This window comes from Cheilinus undulatus, linkage group 9, assembly GCF_018320785.1.
Source record: "Cheilinus undulatus linkage group 9, ASM1832078v1, whole genome shotgun sequence".
Taxonomy (NCBI): Eukaryota; Metazoa; Chordata; class Actinopteri; order Labriformes; family Labridae; genus Cheilinus; species Cheilinus undulatus.
This window is the reverse complement of record NC_054873.1, coordinates 22,019,614-22,037,001: the sequence shown is the minus strand read 5'-3', so window position 1 is coordinate 22,037,001 and position 17,388 is coordinate 22,019,614.

Here is a 17,388-nt window from a genome sequence, read left to right as displayed (position 1 = left end):
TAATTCTCAGATCTGATTTTTTTATGTTTGGCTGTTCACACAGAAGTCGAATTCTCAGAGATCAGATCGGAATCTGATTTGGTACCTCATATGAAAGTGGACTGAATCTGATGTGAACAGACCAGATTTAATGTGACTTGCACTGTTCACACTGTCAGAAAAAAATCTGATATGAGTCACATGTGAGCAAAAAAAAAAAAAAAAAAAAAAAAAAAAAAAACAGATTTGGGCCACTGTTACCTGCAGTGTGAATGTAGTGGTCTCTTCTCCTCAAAAAGGTTGTTGACGGGGCACAGATGGCCTAGTGGTTAGGCTGCAGGCGGCCTGCGTTCATGTCCACGTCATTCAGCTCTCTCTCTTCATAATAAAAAAAAGGCAAAATAAATCTTAAAAAAAGGTTGTTGACAAACAAATTCAGTCATGACTTTAGTCAACGAATCTTTTTCTGTACATTTGGCAAACTTCCTATTATCATGGAGATATTTTAGTGTAAACAGCATTTGTTTCAGCTTTAGCAGATTACTAAAACCGTTAGAGTTTTGTAATTACAGTTATCACACTTAACATTTTTGTCATTACATGATTTTTTTGGTCATATAAATTCTCTCAAAATCAACCAAGGCACAAATGATGAAGCATTAAATCTCCGGACACAGGTGTTGTAAAAATTATTCTTTAATATGGAACAGAATCAGAGCTCAGCTCCAAGGCTCCATCCACCCAACACACTCTGTAACACTGATGGGCGGAGGAGAAACGAGAAAATCAACCAATAAGATCACAGTCCGCTCGGCCAAAAAACAGGAGAGGCTTCAAAAAACATGGAACGCAAAACCGAAGTGCTACTGGGTTTGACCTCGAGACACCCTGGCTCCCTCCCCTCCTGACCCAGAATGAGACCGCTTCCTCTCTGCCGCCTCGCAGGGCTCTCCCACCTCCCCACCAAGCACCCCCCACCGCAGGCCAAAGACACCCTAAACTGGGCGCTGCCCTGCTGACCTCTTAGAGCCAGGTGAGGTAGGCATATGGGGGGGTGGGATTTGAAGGAGCAGAGAGGCACATGTGAGGGTCTTTACACGGAATCTGTTGGTTTGACGTGAACACAGACAAGTCGTCCTGGTTATTATCATGGCTCCAGTGGACATGTCTGTCATTCTTTCAGGCTACATGAGAATCTAATCACCTTTAAAATGCTTCTTGAGATGAGTTTGGATGGAATGTCTTAAGTTTTTGAGGAAATGAGACGAGACGGGAGGGAGACGATGTCGTCTGAGGTCGCCCAGTAAGAACCCGTAACTATACTAATACAGGGACATCAACAGAAGTACTACACAGATATGTACAGAGCAACCAAGCAACATCAGAATACTGACTAATAAATCTGGTGTGGGAAAAGGGAAGGTAGTCCACTACAAAATGCACATATCCCACTATTTTTACATATAGTTGGTCCAATCTTTAAGGCTATTCTCTTGCTCTTGCTACAAACATGGTGGCATTGGCGCCACCACAAACGAATATTTGAGTCACTGGTCTGTGCTTGACACCTGAATATGGCTGCTTTGTGTTTCTGTGAGCTGAGCCGGCAGCTGCCCTTCTCCTCAGAGGCAGAAGGGAGACAAGATTAAAGTAAAAAACATAAAGGTATGACCAGCCATGAGCAACATGGATCTCTTCTTTTTTATGTGCATGCTAAATCCTTCTCTGGTCCACAGAGGTTTGCAGGACAAAACAAAGAGGCTCTACACTGACAGATGAGAGCTGCTAATGGACGAAGAATCACAGATAGATGAGGAAAGCATGGATTACTGGAAAATTAGACCCTGCTGGTGTACACATTACCAGCCCAATGTGGGAGTAAATGAACAATCGAGCAAGAGGAAGTGGAAATCTATACATGGTGGATTAAAATGAAGAGTTATAATGAAGAAGCAGAGGACACAGATGGAGAGAGAGGGAGGGAGGGCATCTGCCAGCTTCAGTGGACAGTCATCCTGCACCTTAACACACTCTGCGTCACGTAACAGACTACATCAGAGAAAGAGAGAGAGAAGAGAGAGAGAGAAGGGAGGAGGGAGGCACTGCACAGAGAGCACTAGCACTACCATGGACGGACACACACCTAACATACACACACACATACACACTACTGCACAGGGTCCCGGTCTGCGTTCCACTGCACTCTCCTGGCTGCCAGAACCTCGCTGTGTCTCGTCAAGGCAAAAAATAGAAATTAAAAAACAACATCCGATTTAACAAACAAACGAACAGACAAAAAAGAGGAACAACACACACTTTTGGTTCCCACTGGCAAGAATTAAAAAAATGAAACCAGAAACGAAACCTAGGTTATAAAATGGGCCAGTGGCACCAGGTTTTACAGAAAGCATTTTCTCAATGACTGGCTTTTGAACAGCTCTACGCTTTTTCTTTTAGTCTACCAAGTATATACTATTAACCTTACCAGGCAGCTAAAATCTATACAGTACTGTCATTTTTCATATATTTATAGATATTTATACACTATACAAAGTTGGCAAAAATACATAAATAAATACATTAAATTAGATTGTACACATCACAATTGTGTGTCTTAAGTTAGAGCACTCTTTGTTGAAGAGGTGAGCCGTGGCAAGCAGGTGAAGAAACAGGAGTGTTACCCTCAACATCCCATAACGCAAATCAGACTTGGCGAGTTTAATTTCTCTATATGGCGTTAGATTGGTTACATGTATTGCTTATTACCTACCTGATCTGAAATGTTCACGTTATGGCAGGAGTTAGTGGTGGGTCTAACTGAATCCCAAAGTCTATTTACAACCAGCCAGGAAAGAAAAATACTCAGAAGGATCTGGGGAGGGGAAAAAAAAGGAGGAATATTTATTTTCAGCGCATCGATAAACAGATTGCGGGTGTGCCTGTGTGTTTGTATTTTTCATCTCCCCAGAGACTTCCTCTGAAAGATGGTATTACAAATGAGACAGGACTGTATCCACTGTCCTTCCTGCAGACAGCTGCTGGGAGTATCTGCTGTACCATTTCACGTCTGCGGTGGAGACACTGCTAAAAGTAAAACTGAGTGAAACTGATAAGCTCCATTTCTGCACCACACATACAGATACAAAAAGCTGCGGCGTATTGAAAATAGAGGAGTGGACATGCGGACGCCCGCAGAGGGAACAAACTGGAGTAAAACCCTGTGCAATTTTGGATGTTTCTGGATGTGGCAGTGGACTGAATGTACACTACTGTGCTGAAGTCTTAGGCTACCACTAAGGCAGCTTCTAGCTTTGTTGTTTCAGCAAAGTTCTCATACTTACAAGTCTTATTATTATGGTACATCCAGAAAATATAGGACATACCATCACCAAATGCAAAAAAGGATAAAACAAAGGACATAATGTCTTCTACAGTCAAAATAATTTAGTGTAACTTCTTTTGCTCTGAGAACATCTTGAACTCTTTTGGGGTAGCTGAGTTTTCTTAAGTAATTAAGAAACAACTGCACCAGGTTTTTTTTTTTTTTAGATTGCTTATCAATTTTAAAAAATCTAAATTTAGGGTGCATTCACACCTGTAGCTTGTTTTTGTTCCAACATTGCATGTCTTCCTTGAGTCCTTTTGTGTTCACACTGCAAGTGTATAAAAGCCCACAACTACGTGGGCTATCCCAGCATCATTATGTCGCAGCCTGCTTTTCCCACTGTCTAGGTCAGGGGTGTCAAACTCAAGGCCCGGGGCCAAATCCGGCCTGTGGTACAGTTACACCCGGCCCACAGGATCATATTATATTTTTGTTAAAACAGGTCCACTGGTATCAGGTCTAAATGTAAACTTAATCCTGATGATTCAAAATATCCTTAAGTCATAAAAGTTGTAAAAAGTAAACAGTAGGAATAATTACAAATTTCAAATCATATGTTCAATTTTGCATCTCACAATTATGGCTTAAGGTAATGATTGTGACTTTTAATTTAATATTTTGGCCTTACAATTTATGATTTTGCTTTTTTATCTATATTTTTACCTTGAAGATGCATAATTTTAAAATTTAGGTCATATTATTTCAAATTTTATGTCATGTTTTGACCTTTTTAACTCCTAACTTTGACTTTTAAGCCCATATATGACCTTTAAGACTCACAGGTTAAAAATTTAAGTCATATTTTGACCTTTTTAACTCATGATGTCGATTTTTAAATTACGTTTTGACCTCTAAAACTCATGATTTTGTCTTTCTTAATTTTGTGTTTTGACCTTTTGAACAAACAAGCTTGAGTTTTTATCACAGATTTTAAGCCTTTAAACTTCTCATTTTGAGTTCTTTTATCTCAAAATCATTTATCATCAGTGCAAAGTTTTTTTCCCCTGTAATTTATTGCTGGTGAAAATGAGGATGACCATTTATGGTTGACCCTGTAAGGCCCTCAGGTTCTACCTCCATTCAGAATCTGGCCCCTGCTGTGATTGATTTTGACACCCCTGGTGTAGGTAATCAAAATGTTCCACGCATAGCTGCACTTGGCATTATGGGAATGCTCCAAAACACTAATTTACCTACCAACAAAATGAGTCAAGGGCTTACTTGAAGCAGTGAGGAGGTCAAGTATCTCAATGACCTTTTGGTAGGTGACAATATTTTTCAAATGTTTGATACCTTTCATAAAGTTATAGACGTTGACAAAGTTGTGACTATCCCAATTTTTGTCAAGAGGGCAACTGGACTTGATTGAGGTTCTTGAAGACGTTGCTGCACTCAAAGGAATGCCCTGAGGACAGCAGCAGTAGGATACTGGCCAGAGAAGATCACTGGTTTGAGGGGGATGTCAAGGAAGTCATATTTAAAGCTGGAAAAACCCTCTTGCAGCCCTGGCAAACCTGAAGAGGCCCAGGAGGACACACCCACAGGTGAAACTAGGTCAACGACTCTGCCAACGACTCAGGTGATCACCCAGATCATAAGCATGTGGACGGCCAACAGACGCTATAAATTCTAGCTCTGGACCCAGTCACTTTTGAACTGACTTCAAGAAGCTGATCAAGTCCAGTTGCCCTCTTTTGGAGAACCATGACCTGGATGTGTAAGAACCCCTTGCAAAATGATGACTGAGAGCATCAACAAGAGGGGCCTTCATCACTTTGCTGGTGTTGCAATGTAACAGGCTTTCTTCCTTTAAGTTTCATTAAAGACATTTATGATGAGCTAGGGTTTTATATGTTGATGAACATTAAAGGGGCATTATAAAGTATTCTCACCACTTTCAACATGTGTTGTAACCACAGACACAGCTGGCTAAAGGTTGCCAATTGACTGGGTCACTATTTAAAGTGTGACACCTGTTAGTAGCATCAGCAGAAAAGCTCTGACAGTGGTATGTAAAAGCAGCGATCACCCTGCAAAATAATGAAGGCTCACGTGATAGCAATGATAAATTCCTATGAAACAATAAGCTGGTACTCTGTTCTACTGATGGGACAGAAAGTAATGGTAGCAAATTGCAATTTTTAATATAATTAGTGCCCTAGCACTGAGAGCATTGCAAAGATCCTTTTAGAAATTAATGCCATGAAAAGCAGTGCAAAGATCCAAATGGACTGCAAATCAAGCGCACTGTGTTAGTTCAGGCAGGCCATGGAGTCCAGCGCTGCAATATAATTGAGGTCAGTTGATTGGCCAGTGGATTCACTGTGAGCATGCTGCTGGCTATTCACTCATGCTGCCATATTTAAAGAGCTCTAGCACAGCTTTGCTTTGCTGCTCCCACTGCAAGCTGCTTTTTGTAACCCTCCTCCACCCCAGCTCCTCCTTCATTCAGCCTCTGACTTAATCACTGTCATTCTGTTATCATTGATGCCTTCTCTGCTCTGGGATTTTGCTTCTCTCCCTGCCCTTGCTTTCCTTGTCAGCACAGGAAAGGCAGAAACGTGCTGTTCCTGGTCGTTGCTTTCCATGTAAGAATAAGTGAAAACCAATAACTGCTGGAAAAGAAAATATTTATAACTGCTCATCATGCGTGTTTCTTGACAAAGCGGTCCTGACTGATATTTCTTCTTATGTTATCTTACTGTCAGTTTTTTTTTTTTTTTTTTTTTTTATCAAATTGCAGATTAGACAGATTATTACCATTTCTGCTGCGGCTAACACTACTGAATACTGGAGTGTGATCGTCGGCCTGCAAGTTTGGTTGATTGTCTGCTCACTGCAAATTAAGGGTTTGATTGGAAGTGAGATGAAACCACCTCTCCTGACTAATTTGTCTCTTGTTATGTTCTGAGACAGAGTTCAAATTGCCCTGTTCATGTTGTGTATGTACAACCGAACTAAGCAAAAGAGGGCACTTATTTTGGAACAGAAAGCACTCTGTCTTTTTCAAGAAAAACAAAGAAATTATTGAAATGTTTACACCCTGCAGTGTTAGTGCTTACCTAATAATGAAAGTGTAGTAAATGTGTCATATGAACAAGCAAATCAACAAAATGGATGAGTCAGCGTTCATATAATGCTAATGAGACAGTTTAGAATTGATACAGCGTTCAGACAGTCAAATTCATATTAAAATTTAAGACGTCTCACAAGTAAAAAAATACTTTTTAAAACAATTTGAGCCTTTTTGAGAATGGTTTTATTTCTCTCATACTGCCTGTTATATAGTAGTGGACTCTGGGGAGGTCAGTCCATGACTGTCTGCTGTTTTTATTCCCCAGCTTGGTTTTACTCAATTAGCAGTGTGTTTTGGATCTTTATCATGCTGAAAATACAAACCAGTCCCAATTAGGCATTTACCAGAAGGACTGGCATGTTGAATTCCAATAAAGCTACACATTTAATGGTGGCCCAAGACTTCTGCACAGTATTGCGTGTCTGTTGACAAGGCACAGGGGACATTTTGGACATTTGGAACATTTAATTTTAAACTCCATTTCTATATTTAAATGATTAAAACCCTGATTTCCTCTTCGTCTGTGAAATGGCCGTTAATAGTCTGGCTCTTGTACTAATCCTGGGTTTTTCTTGCTCTGAGTTTTAGAGGTCTTACAAATATCTGACTAAGCAGACGACAGGCATATTATTTGGTGAGTTCATGGCAGTCAGTTTTGCTTAATCATAAGTCTAACCCCCCCTCCCCCAAAAAAGAAAAAAAAAGGCTGAATCACAAGCATGCAGATCGTCTTTACGGGGTCAGAAGGATACACTCTCTCTCCCCCCAATACATGCCAGTCCCCATGTGTGGCCTCCAGCAGAGCAATACAATAATGACTCCAAATTCAATGAGGAAGGCATCATCAGTGTCAGTACAGGGCCAATCCTGTCTAACACAATGGCATTACAGTAAATCCCCCAGCCTATAGGCAGACAGGGTGAGATGTGATGCCAAGCGACCGGGGCAGACTGACTCCGCAGGGAGAAGAACATTCCTCTCACACAGCCAGAGGAGCTTCTTTTTTCACGTTTGTAGTAAAAATACAAAGATACTGTGTGGCATAAAGATCACAGGCTACAATTGGTGCCACGTATCTCGCAGTCTGTTTCCTGGAGGTGCATAAGGGGGGTAAAAAAAGGGATGTGGCAGTGTTGCTACAGCGGCCCTGGATGTGTTGGGTATCACTCCTTCCCTTTGTTTCTCTTGCCGTGACCTCACAACACCTCCAACAAAAATACAGCGGACATCAAAAGCCCTTATTCAAGAAGGGCAGGTATAATCAGCTTCAGCGTCATCAACATCACCACTGTTAGTCATGAATATCATTGTTTTCTTCATCATTTCAAGTGACAAATGAAAACTTGGCGTACAAGAAATGTTAATTTTCACCAACAATATTTACATAAAGTTTTCCAAAAACAGAAGGTTTTTCTTATCACATTTTTGTAAAGAAATAAACCCAACACAATAACACCAAGCACACACATACATACACACTGACCAACAGTCAAATGTGAACAGAAAGAGAAAATAGATTATTACTTATTATTGTTTTCATAATCACTTTGTTACCATTCACATAATGCTTTCTTGAACCCTGATTGGGAGAAGTCACATCAGGTTTTTTTCACCAGGTGCTTAAAACAATCGAAAGGGTGAGTTGGGGGGAGGCGAGGTCCGTCTGCGCAGGGCGAGACTCAAACAACCACTGACTGGACAAAAGACAAAGGTGAGCAAAGCGACTCCCGCGCTGACTCAGCCGTCATAATATGATTCAGCAGAATAAAACCTCAGCTGCGGTCCCTCCAGGATGAGATTACTACAGCCTGATTTTAATCCAGACACACACACACACACCTAAAGCAGCGCGTACTCTTAATTTAATATTGCACAAACTACAGCGAAGCAGGCACCTTTCCAACACAGTGAGTCATTGACGCTCATCTTAAAAATGCCCCATCCATCAAACCAAACTAGTGTCTCAGAATAAAGAAGGGGCCTAGAGTATGACAAGGACAAACAATAGCATCAGGCTCTACAGAATATCTTACTAATCCTTTGGCAAACAGGTGTGACCCCTTCAGCCAATAAAGCTCTCACTTATTCAGAAAGTCAACCCAGAGAGGGTGGCTGCTGGTGACAATGATAAAACTGGTGAGATAAAGTCATGAATAAACATCTGCGAGAAGATAAAAGTCAGAAGATTGAGTGTTAGAATGCTTACATTTGCATTTTAGCATGCTAACATATGCTAAATGCCACATAACACAGCTGTTATGTGGCATTTGTTTGCAGTAATTTGGTCAAAATAACAAGACAATTAATCACAATTTCCATCTGATGAGGATACAAACAAGGATGGCTAGCACCAGTGGGCTAGTGGGGCTAAGTTGTTCTTAAAATCAATTACAATGGGTAGCTTTAAATTTTGGTGGAACCTTAAATAGAAAGCAAACCTAATAGTGACCTGATAACCTGATAACTTCAAGAATCTATTACAGCACAGCATTGTAGCCACCTCTTTGATTTATAACTGTAGTGAAAATGAGGGACAGGGGACACTGCTGATCATCAGGGCTAAATCACAGAGTATAGAAAATACTGTCCGAAGCCAGTATGCAAAGCATTCAGTTACTAAAGGGCCATTTTGTGTCCAATCACAATGTCGCAGAGTCACTTTGGATCGATCTACTATCAAGACGAAGAGGTGAAACTGAGGTGGCTCTTAAGCTTCCAGCCAAACAGCTGTAATACCAAGTATGTTGTTGTAAGTAAGTTATAGTTATATTAGCCACGCCCCTAATTATGCATAACTAAATATCCCGCTTTATCCGCTGTGCAGTATGTGTCCACAGAGGCCTTAACTATTTAGGCTAAATTTCGCCTTCTATTCTAAATTTGGCATTTCCAAATAGAGTACGTATGTGACTTCAGTACTTTTGCAGCCAGCCTCTAGTGGACACTTGAGAAACTGCAGTGTTTTGCACCTTTACACTGGCTTGGCCATGGAGATTGCTGCTTGGTCTAAATATATTCAACCTCAAGGCCATCAACTTTGATATTCAACACAACATTACAGTTTTAGTGTTACAGACTGCAGACATAGATGTAGCATCTCTTAACCTAAAAAGCAACCTTTTCTATGTAACACTGTGAGGTAAATTGTTTCTTAGGATTAAATAACTGATATTGTTGCCAATTCTTTTAGGCTGTTAATTGCAATTTCCATGTGTTAGCAACAAGCTAAGGATGTGTTAATCTGTATTCATCTGTGAAAAAATTTATGATCAAAGTTTGAAATACTGTTGAATAAGAACATGTTTATCATAATGATCCACAATAATATGTTATAAAAAAAGTAAGATAACGTTTGAAACTCCTTTTATTAGGCAAGGAACCAGATAGTATGGCTGCTTTGGTCGACCTCCTTTGTGGCCTCTCCTCAGTGGACATCAATCGATGTCATGGAAAATTACATTACAACATCTGACCAATCAGCAGTGGCTCTTTCAGTCCCAAACAAGTGGCCCTAACATCATAACTAACCATGGTAAGTTGATGAAACTCATAGATTTTACAGGTGGAAAATGGTTTTGTTTGCATAGGATTTATGACAATTACAGCAATTTTGGCATGAAAATGGATGTAACACATTTGGTCATGCATGCATTTAGGGTGTAAAATGATGTCTACATTCAGACATCAAGCAAGCAATAGCAGGGTTACTTTTCTGACAAGTAACTAATTTTAATATGAGATAGTAGAACTCTACAGTGAGGTTAGATGTTGCCACAGGAGTGATCCAGTGGTAAACATTACTAATTTATTGAAACTTTTATGGTACAGATAATAAAATAGGTGGGATTTATGGCCAGTTTTATATAACCTTTGTGGTTTATATCAGTCTTTATTTTTACTGTAAACCTTATTACTTGCCTTATTACAATAATGTGACGTTATTAGGTATGCTGATGAAATTATAAGGAAAAATAAATGGTACAAATGGTGTAATATTTGTGAATTTACTCAGTTTTACTACAGTTAAACAGTTTTACTAAACTTAAATGGTATGAATAAGTTTTTCTTTTTACTGTGAGCCTCATCACTGCTAAAATTTACTTAATAATTCTTGTATGTGATTTCTTCAGGTTTCCTGTTGCAATTATAAGACAAAACTGGTGGTACCATCATTACTTGTACAGTATCCTCAATACATCTAAAGGCAACCTCACCAACTCTGAAGTCCCGAGCCTGTCAGGAGACACTGCAGCCATCTGAGATGGCTTTGTGAGGTTTGACCATTCCCTGTCCAATGCCTCATGTCTAAGTTTAATTGAGAAGCAGCATAATTCAAGTTTAGTTTTGTATCTCATAGAGCATAAAGTTTTGCTATGATGAGGAAACAGGAAGCAACAAGAACAGACACCAACTTTACTTTTCATCCTTTAAACGACTTAATAAGCCTCACAAAACTTGCATGGAAACCATTCAGCAGTAACTGAGACATTTCACCAAAAACCAAGAATGTCTCATAAGCACTGGAGAACATTTTTAGAGGTGTCACAGAAGTTAATAAGCTCCTAAATGACAAAGTAGTTGTACATAATTAAAGCAGAAACTAAACAGATATATTTCAGTCTTTCTAAATGACTTACTGACATGCCTGGAACCCACTACTTTGTTATGGTAGCCAAAAAACAAACTGACTGCTCTTAGTGTCAAAGTAATTTGCAAATCACTTTAAAATAGAAATGAACAAGTTTCAGACCCCTCCAGTTTGAATACTAACAAGAGTAATGTTTAATAAATTGGTTAAAAACCCTCTACGGACAGAATGTACTTCCAAAATTATTTTTAGAAGTTTAATTCAGTGGCAAAGTTGTGGGCAGTTCTGGCTGTGCCGGTTGTCTTTGGTGAAACCTTTTTAATCAAACAGTAATGATCCACACCTGCGGAAACCAGTTGGCTTCATCAGGAAGTGAGACGCTGATGAAAGAGCGAGCTGTGGCTAAACACAAGAAGAGACAGCAAACAGAGTGGAGAAAGGCTGAAATGAAAGTGTTGACTGGGAGCATCTGCAGCTCTGCCTTGCTGTATTCATGAGCTCAGGATAGTTGAAGGTCACTGCTGAGAGAGCTGCTGCCAACAACACACAGTATGTTTGAAGGTGTGAGACAGGTGGCAGAGTAATAAAAGTGGGATTTGGAAATTGCTCTCTGCTTTGTACTGTTTGGCTCTGAGCTTTCCATCCATTTTAATGCTGCTGCTGTTTGACTGGCTGGCAGGGAGGAAACTTCATGTTTGGGATGGATGATTGTTTTGTAGAGTGTGGAACTTTCAGGATACTACAACATTAGGAGATACTACTTTAAAAGAGAATAGAATTTCTTTTTCACTTAGTCAATTCAGATTTTTTTCACATTGGCACATTATTAATACAAAAGCTGATATGTGACTAGCCAAACATCTAATAATAATCTGATTAGTAATTTAGAGCAGGGGTCCTCAATTTGGGGTTGGGACCCCATTGGAGGTCATGAGACACTGAGAGGGGGTCTCCAGATGCCTTTAAAAAACTAAGAACATTTTCAAATTACAGTATTGCCACTTTACACCAATTTTGCCTAATTGTAACCAATTGTTGCAACTTTTCCCACCAATTTTGCCAATTTTAACACATTTTTGCAGCTTCAAACACATTTTTTGTCAATTTTAAACCCTTTCCACCTTTTTTATTCCACCTGTTTTTGCCACTCCTAAACAAATCTTGCAACTCTCTGCCTATTGTTGGCTCTGTTGACACATCATTGCCACCATTAACACCTTTAACCACTTTTTAAGCCACATTTCACAATTTGATTTGCCCATTTTTGCCAGTTTCTGACTATTTTTGCTTCTGCTAACCCTTTTTTTTTGCCAGTTTATATCAATTTTCATCCCATTTCATCAAATTTCCACCTAATTTTACCATTTTAACAACATTTCAGCCACTTTTGAATCCCCTTTAATTACTTAATATGTCCATTTTTGCCACTTTAACCCATTTTTTGGTTATTTTTTTGCCACTTTGATCTAATTTTCGGCATTGTTGACACATTTCTGCTACTTTTAAAATCTAATTTCACCACAATTACAACCATTTTTTTCCAATTATTAACCCATTTTAGCTATTTTTAACATATTTTAATTCTGTTTTTAACAAAAGTATTTACATTTTTAAGAGGGCTACTTACAACACGAATGAATTAAAATTTCTTTCTTTGATAAGAGTGGTTATTATTCAGATTAAATGTAAAATACCACAGCTTAACTTTACGATGGACCAATACAATGGACTTTACAATTCCCCCCCTAATGGATTGTCTTGTCGGCACATGACTATTCTTGAATGTGCTTGGCTGTGTTCAGCCACCATCAGGTATAGTGGGGGTCCCCGGTCACTGGCACCTTTATTTTGGTTGTTGTGGGCTGAAAAGTTTGAGAAGCCCTGATTTAGAGTAGTAAGTAATTAGTAATGAAGTAGTTAGTCATCAGGATGTGGCTGCAGTTTCAAAGTTACAATTCGTAGTCAGTCAAGTCGTCGTTTCTGTATGTTTTAACGTTTATTTTGCTCCTCTAACACAACTAGTTCAGTAATGCAGAGCCCAGAGAATTAAAAAAAAAACCCTCCTTGTTATGCTCACGTACATTTCTATTAATAATGGCACTACTGCGATAATAGTTGGGGGATTTTTATCTTTAAATTATGTGTGACTGAGGTATTAGTTTGTTCATCTAGACCAGTGATCATCAACTGGTGGTCCAGGGGCCACTTCAGGCCCCCCACAGCTTCCAATCCGGCCACCACAAGATTATTTAATTCAGAAAATGTGCAGAGGAAAAAATGTAGTATTTGGTGTATCATTTTTCTTTAAATCCCTACAGCTATCAAAACCACCAAAGAAACTTCTGAGATTGAAACAACTTTAGTAGTAATGACTTAACATTTGATCCATTTTACTGAAATCTCTCTTCACCAGTAATAAACAAATATAACACATGATAAACACAAACAATCAGTATTAAAAATACGGCTTTCTGCATGAACTTTTAATCCTACAATCAAAAAGCTTAGTTTCCTACACATTTTCCACCTATCACAAAACATCACTTAATAGCATCAAACCCAGTAAAGGTCAACATGACAACCCAAGAAAGATGAAGCCAAAATATCTCAGTCCTCACATTGTGGCTCATAAAAGCAATCTGACTGATCTCACTGATATCAAATTAATGAATTTAGAAGGGAAATATATGTAAATAAGAATATGTTAATCAGACCAAAATGTTTATTTATCTTAGTTTATTTGAAAGTCCAGCCCCCAAGGAAAAGCTGGTCCATGTACAAATGTAGTTGATGACCCCTGATCTAGACTAATGGTTTAGTCTCACATTTTCAGTGAGTTTATAAGTCTATTCAACAAGGGCCATGAACAGCTCAACTGTTAAGCTAGAGTAAGCTATAAAGCTAATTTACATCTGGGGTCAAGGGCAGGAAGCTCAGGCACCAGCACCACCTGGTTAATGAGAAATCGTGACTGAATTAAAAAATAAAAATCATAACGATCTAATAAAAAATGTTCCGTTGCTGGTAGAGTAGGCACTGGTCGCAGGCTCGAATCTCTATCCTGGTGTATGTTTGATTCATGTCTTGCCCCAGTCTTCATCCCATGTTCCCATCTCTCTTCAGCTGTCTTATCTAATAAAGGCAAAACCCCCAAAATAAGCTTAAAAAAAAAAGAAAAATGTTGCAGTTTGGCCTTTAGAAGTAACAAAACATGACTAATCAAAAGAGACAGGACAAAACAAATGTGTTAAAAACAGCACCATAACAGAACAGGGACATGCACGTAACTCTGTTTCTCATCATGAAACACAGAAGTCTGCTGTTTCCTAGAGCCTTGGTTCTCAACTGGTGGGTCGAGACCCAAAAGTGATTGTTGCAGAGCTGTTTTCAGTAGGCGGCAAAAATGACGGCAAAAGATATGTGCTGCAAAGCTTAGTGGACATGAATCCATACATTTTATTTTACTCTGTTTCATCATGGAAATTGGTAAATTTAAATGTTTTTTTCCCTATCTAAACTCATTTATCTCCTCTTCTTGTGAAAACAAAGCTGCTTTTCCACGATAAGGTCACTTCTCAAAATCTCTGGCAATTGTTAAAAATATTTCCTGTAATTATGGGGAATGGGGTGTTACACATGCTAGTTTTCCCTAGTATCTTTTTACACACATATATCTTATTTAATCCAAGATCCAAATGGCACGTCATTTATTAAATACATGTGTTTTTGAGCCTTTTTTTTTTTTTTAAAAACCTCGGGCTGCGATTTCTTGCTGTAAAAACGGGTGGGTTAGCTAGACCAGTTGAGAACCACTGTCCCAGAAATCACGAGAGATGATCACATTTTCATGGGAAAACTAGTTTGTTATCCTAGAAAGGCAACTTAACGGAGTCAAAATTTTAAGAAGACAACCAAAATGTACTTGCAAGCACAGCAAAACAGAGTAAAATAAAGTATATGAAGGGCTTCTGTATATCACCTTTTGTTCCTAACCCAACACTTGAGAACCTCTTCTCTAGATGTTTGCATCCATTAAGTGATACCAAGAATAGATGTAAACACATAATAACAAGTCCCAATGCTGTTATATGCAATAAAACAACCAAAACTGATAGATGTCGGTGGTTAAGTCAGATTGCTTTGGTGGAACAAACCCACAATAAAGACCTTTTTTGTAGTATTGATATAAATCATCTACATAGGAGCAGATATCTGGAAGAACTGATAGACATAATGATGTTTTTCTCTGTTGTAAGATGTCAAAAATAGACATGTTGTTGTTGTATAAAAATAAACTATGTAAGAAGCAGTCTATATTTCAACACACTCAGTGTTGTAAGTTTTAAAAGCCTAACCCTGTAGCCCTGCAGCCTCCAGTTTACCTTAGAGGATCAGCTGCATTGCACCGTGCATCATGTTACTAAAAATAAAACCATATCCTCCAGTTTACAGGGTCACTGATGACTAAGCTTTGTAAACTCCTGTAGCACAGCAATTTATCACCGCTTGTGCAACATGTAATCTTGGTGAAAGGAGCTGGCAGAGCCATTTTGTTGACTCATCACCTGCACACCTGCACATTCAAACCACGTTTTCACAGCTTCACCGACCATCGCCAACTAATTATTTTCCTCCTCCTGACTGACGGCCCTTTATCCCCCTGTCCGTCATCCTCATGATTACTAATGAGAGTGTCCATGTTTTGTATTATTACTAGCGAGCATTACCTCTGCAAACAGTGAGTTGTCCTGGTCCAAAGAAGCAGATATTGCTCCTTTCTGACCACCTAATGGGAGTGTAATGTGCTGTGACACTGCAGGCAGTGGCTGTCAAAACAGTGGGCCCTGTTTCACGGCTGGCCAATTGTTCTGAAGGGTGCTGGACTGGATCAGTGCATTGCGGGAGCCAACAACTAGTCTCACACGAAGTAGCACAATGCCTGGGACACGGTGTGCTCACCAGTCCCACTCGCGCAGACTCGAGCCGAGGACTAACCTGGTGTAGATTAGAATTACATAATCAGATTTGTGGGCGGTCAGGTTACAAGTCAAAACAAAGTTAATACATAAGTGAAACTCACGTCATTTAAAGGAGCCAGAGGAAAGTTCTTGCAGCAGTGATGCTTCAACTAAACAACAAATAAGTCAATCTAATTATAGAGATGTCTGAGAGATAGATACTCATTTAAAAGCTGCTTCGCTAAAATAATTCCTGAATTGCTAAAAGGATTACACTTCACAGGATTTTGTGAATGTGAAAACACCGACTGACTGACAGCTACATTAGCAGCCTCCACACAGAGAGTCTGTGAGCAGCTCTTAATGGCTGATGGTTTTCATGTTGCTGCTTTAGGACTGTTTTATTTACGTTACAGAAATGTCGGAGCTGAGCTGAATGCGCCTGACAAGCAGGGCAGCTACCAGTATACTCTGTGGTGCTCTTAAGCACTCAGGGAAGAGATAATGTCTAATCTGCTTCTACAGTATCTCATAGTAGCAGATCAGAGCATCATCTTCTATCAGAACCCACCGTCTGGCATACACAGCCATTCATAGTTTCAGAAAAGGTCTAGTTATCTTATTTCGCTTCATTTTTTTACTCTCTAGCATCACAGACTGACACTGGAGCTTCCTGTTGATCAACACATTGTGCAGCAGCACTGTTGTGATGTCCGGCCTCTATGTGACAATCACACAAGGCTGATCTCTCCATCCTCACCATCCTGACATTTCAGACACTAACAACCTGCCACAGGGAGTCTGGTAGCTGACATACACTCAAATGCTCAACACTTATAAATACAAACATGTACACACTACACAGGTACGCTGAGGACAAAAAAAGAGGCACAAAAAGAGGAGGATGAGAGCCCTACACCCATCCCCTGTGTCCTCCGCTTCATCTCCAAACCCTGGAATCACAGAGCCAACGTCTCCTCTCCCCAACTGCTGCTCACCCTTTCAGACTCTCCTCCCTTAATTTTCACCAGTACTGTAATCATCATCAAAACTATCATCAGCATTATTATTGTTATTACATTTTCAAAAAGTGCAGAGAGAACTTCCCCGTGCCCTCGTTCAGGAAGGCAGGGCAGTAAAGGAGGATGGGGAAACAATGGCAGTAAGAAGAGCAAGAAGAGCGCAAGAAGAGAAAGAGAAAAGAGAAGATTTCTGCCCGGTCAGGATTGTGTTGCCCCTGTGAAAACACACACATAAAAACACACATCCACACAGGCACACGTTTATGCAGCACATCTTACAGTCCAAAGTGGAGACGATCGATCCCCATCAGAACAAAACAAGAGCACAGGGCAGCACAAAGGAATCGTAGCATCAATAAACACACGTGCACAAACAGCAC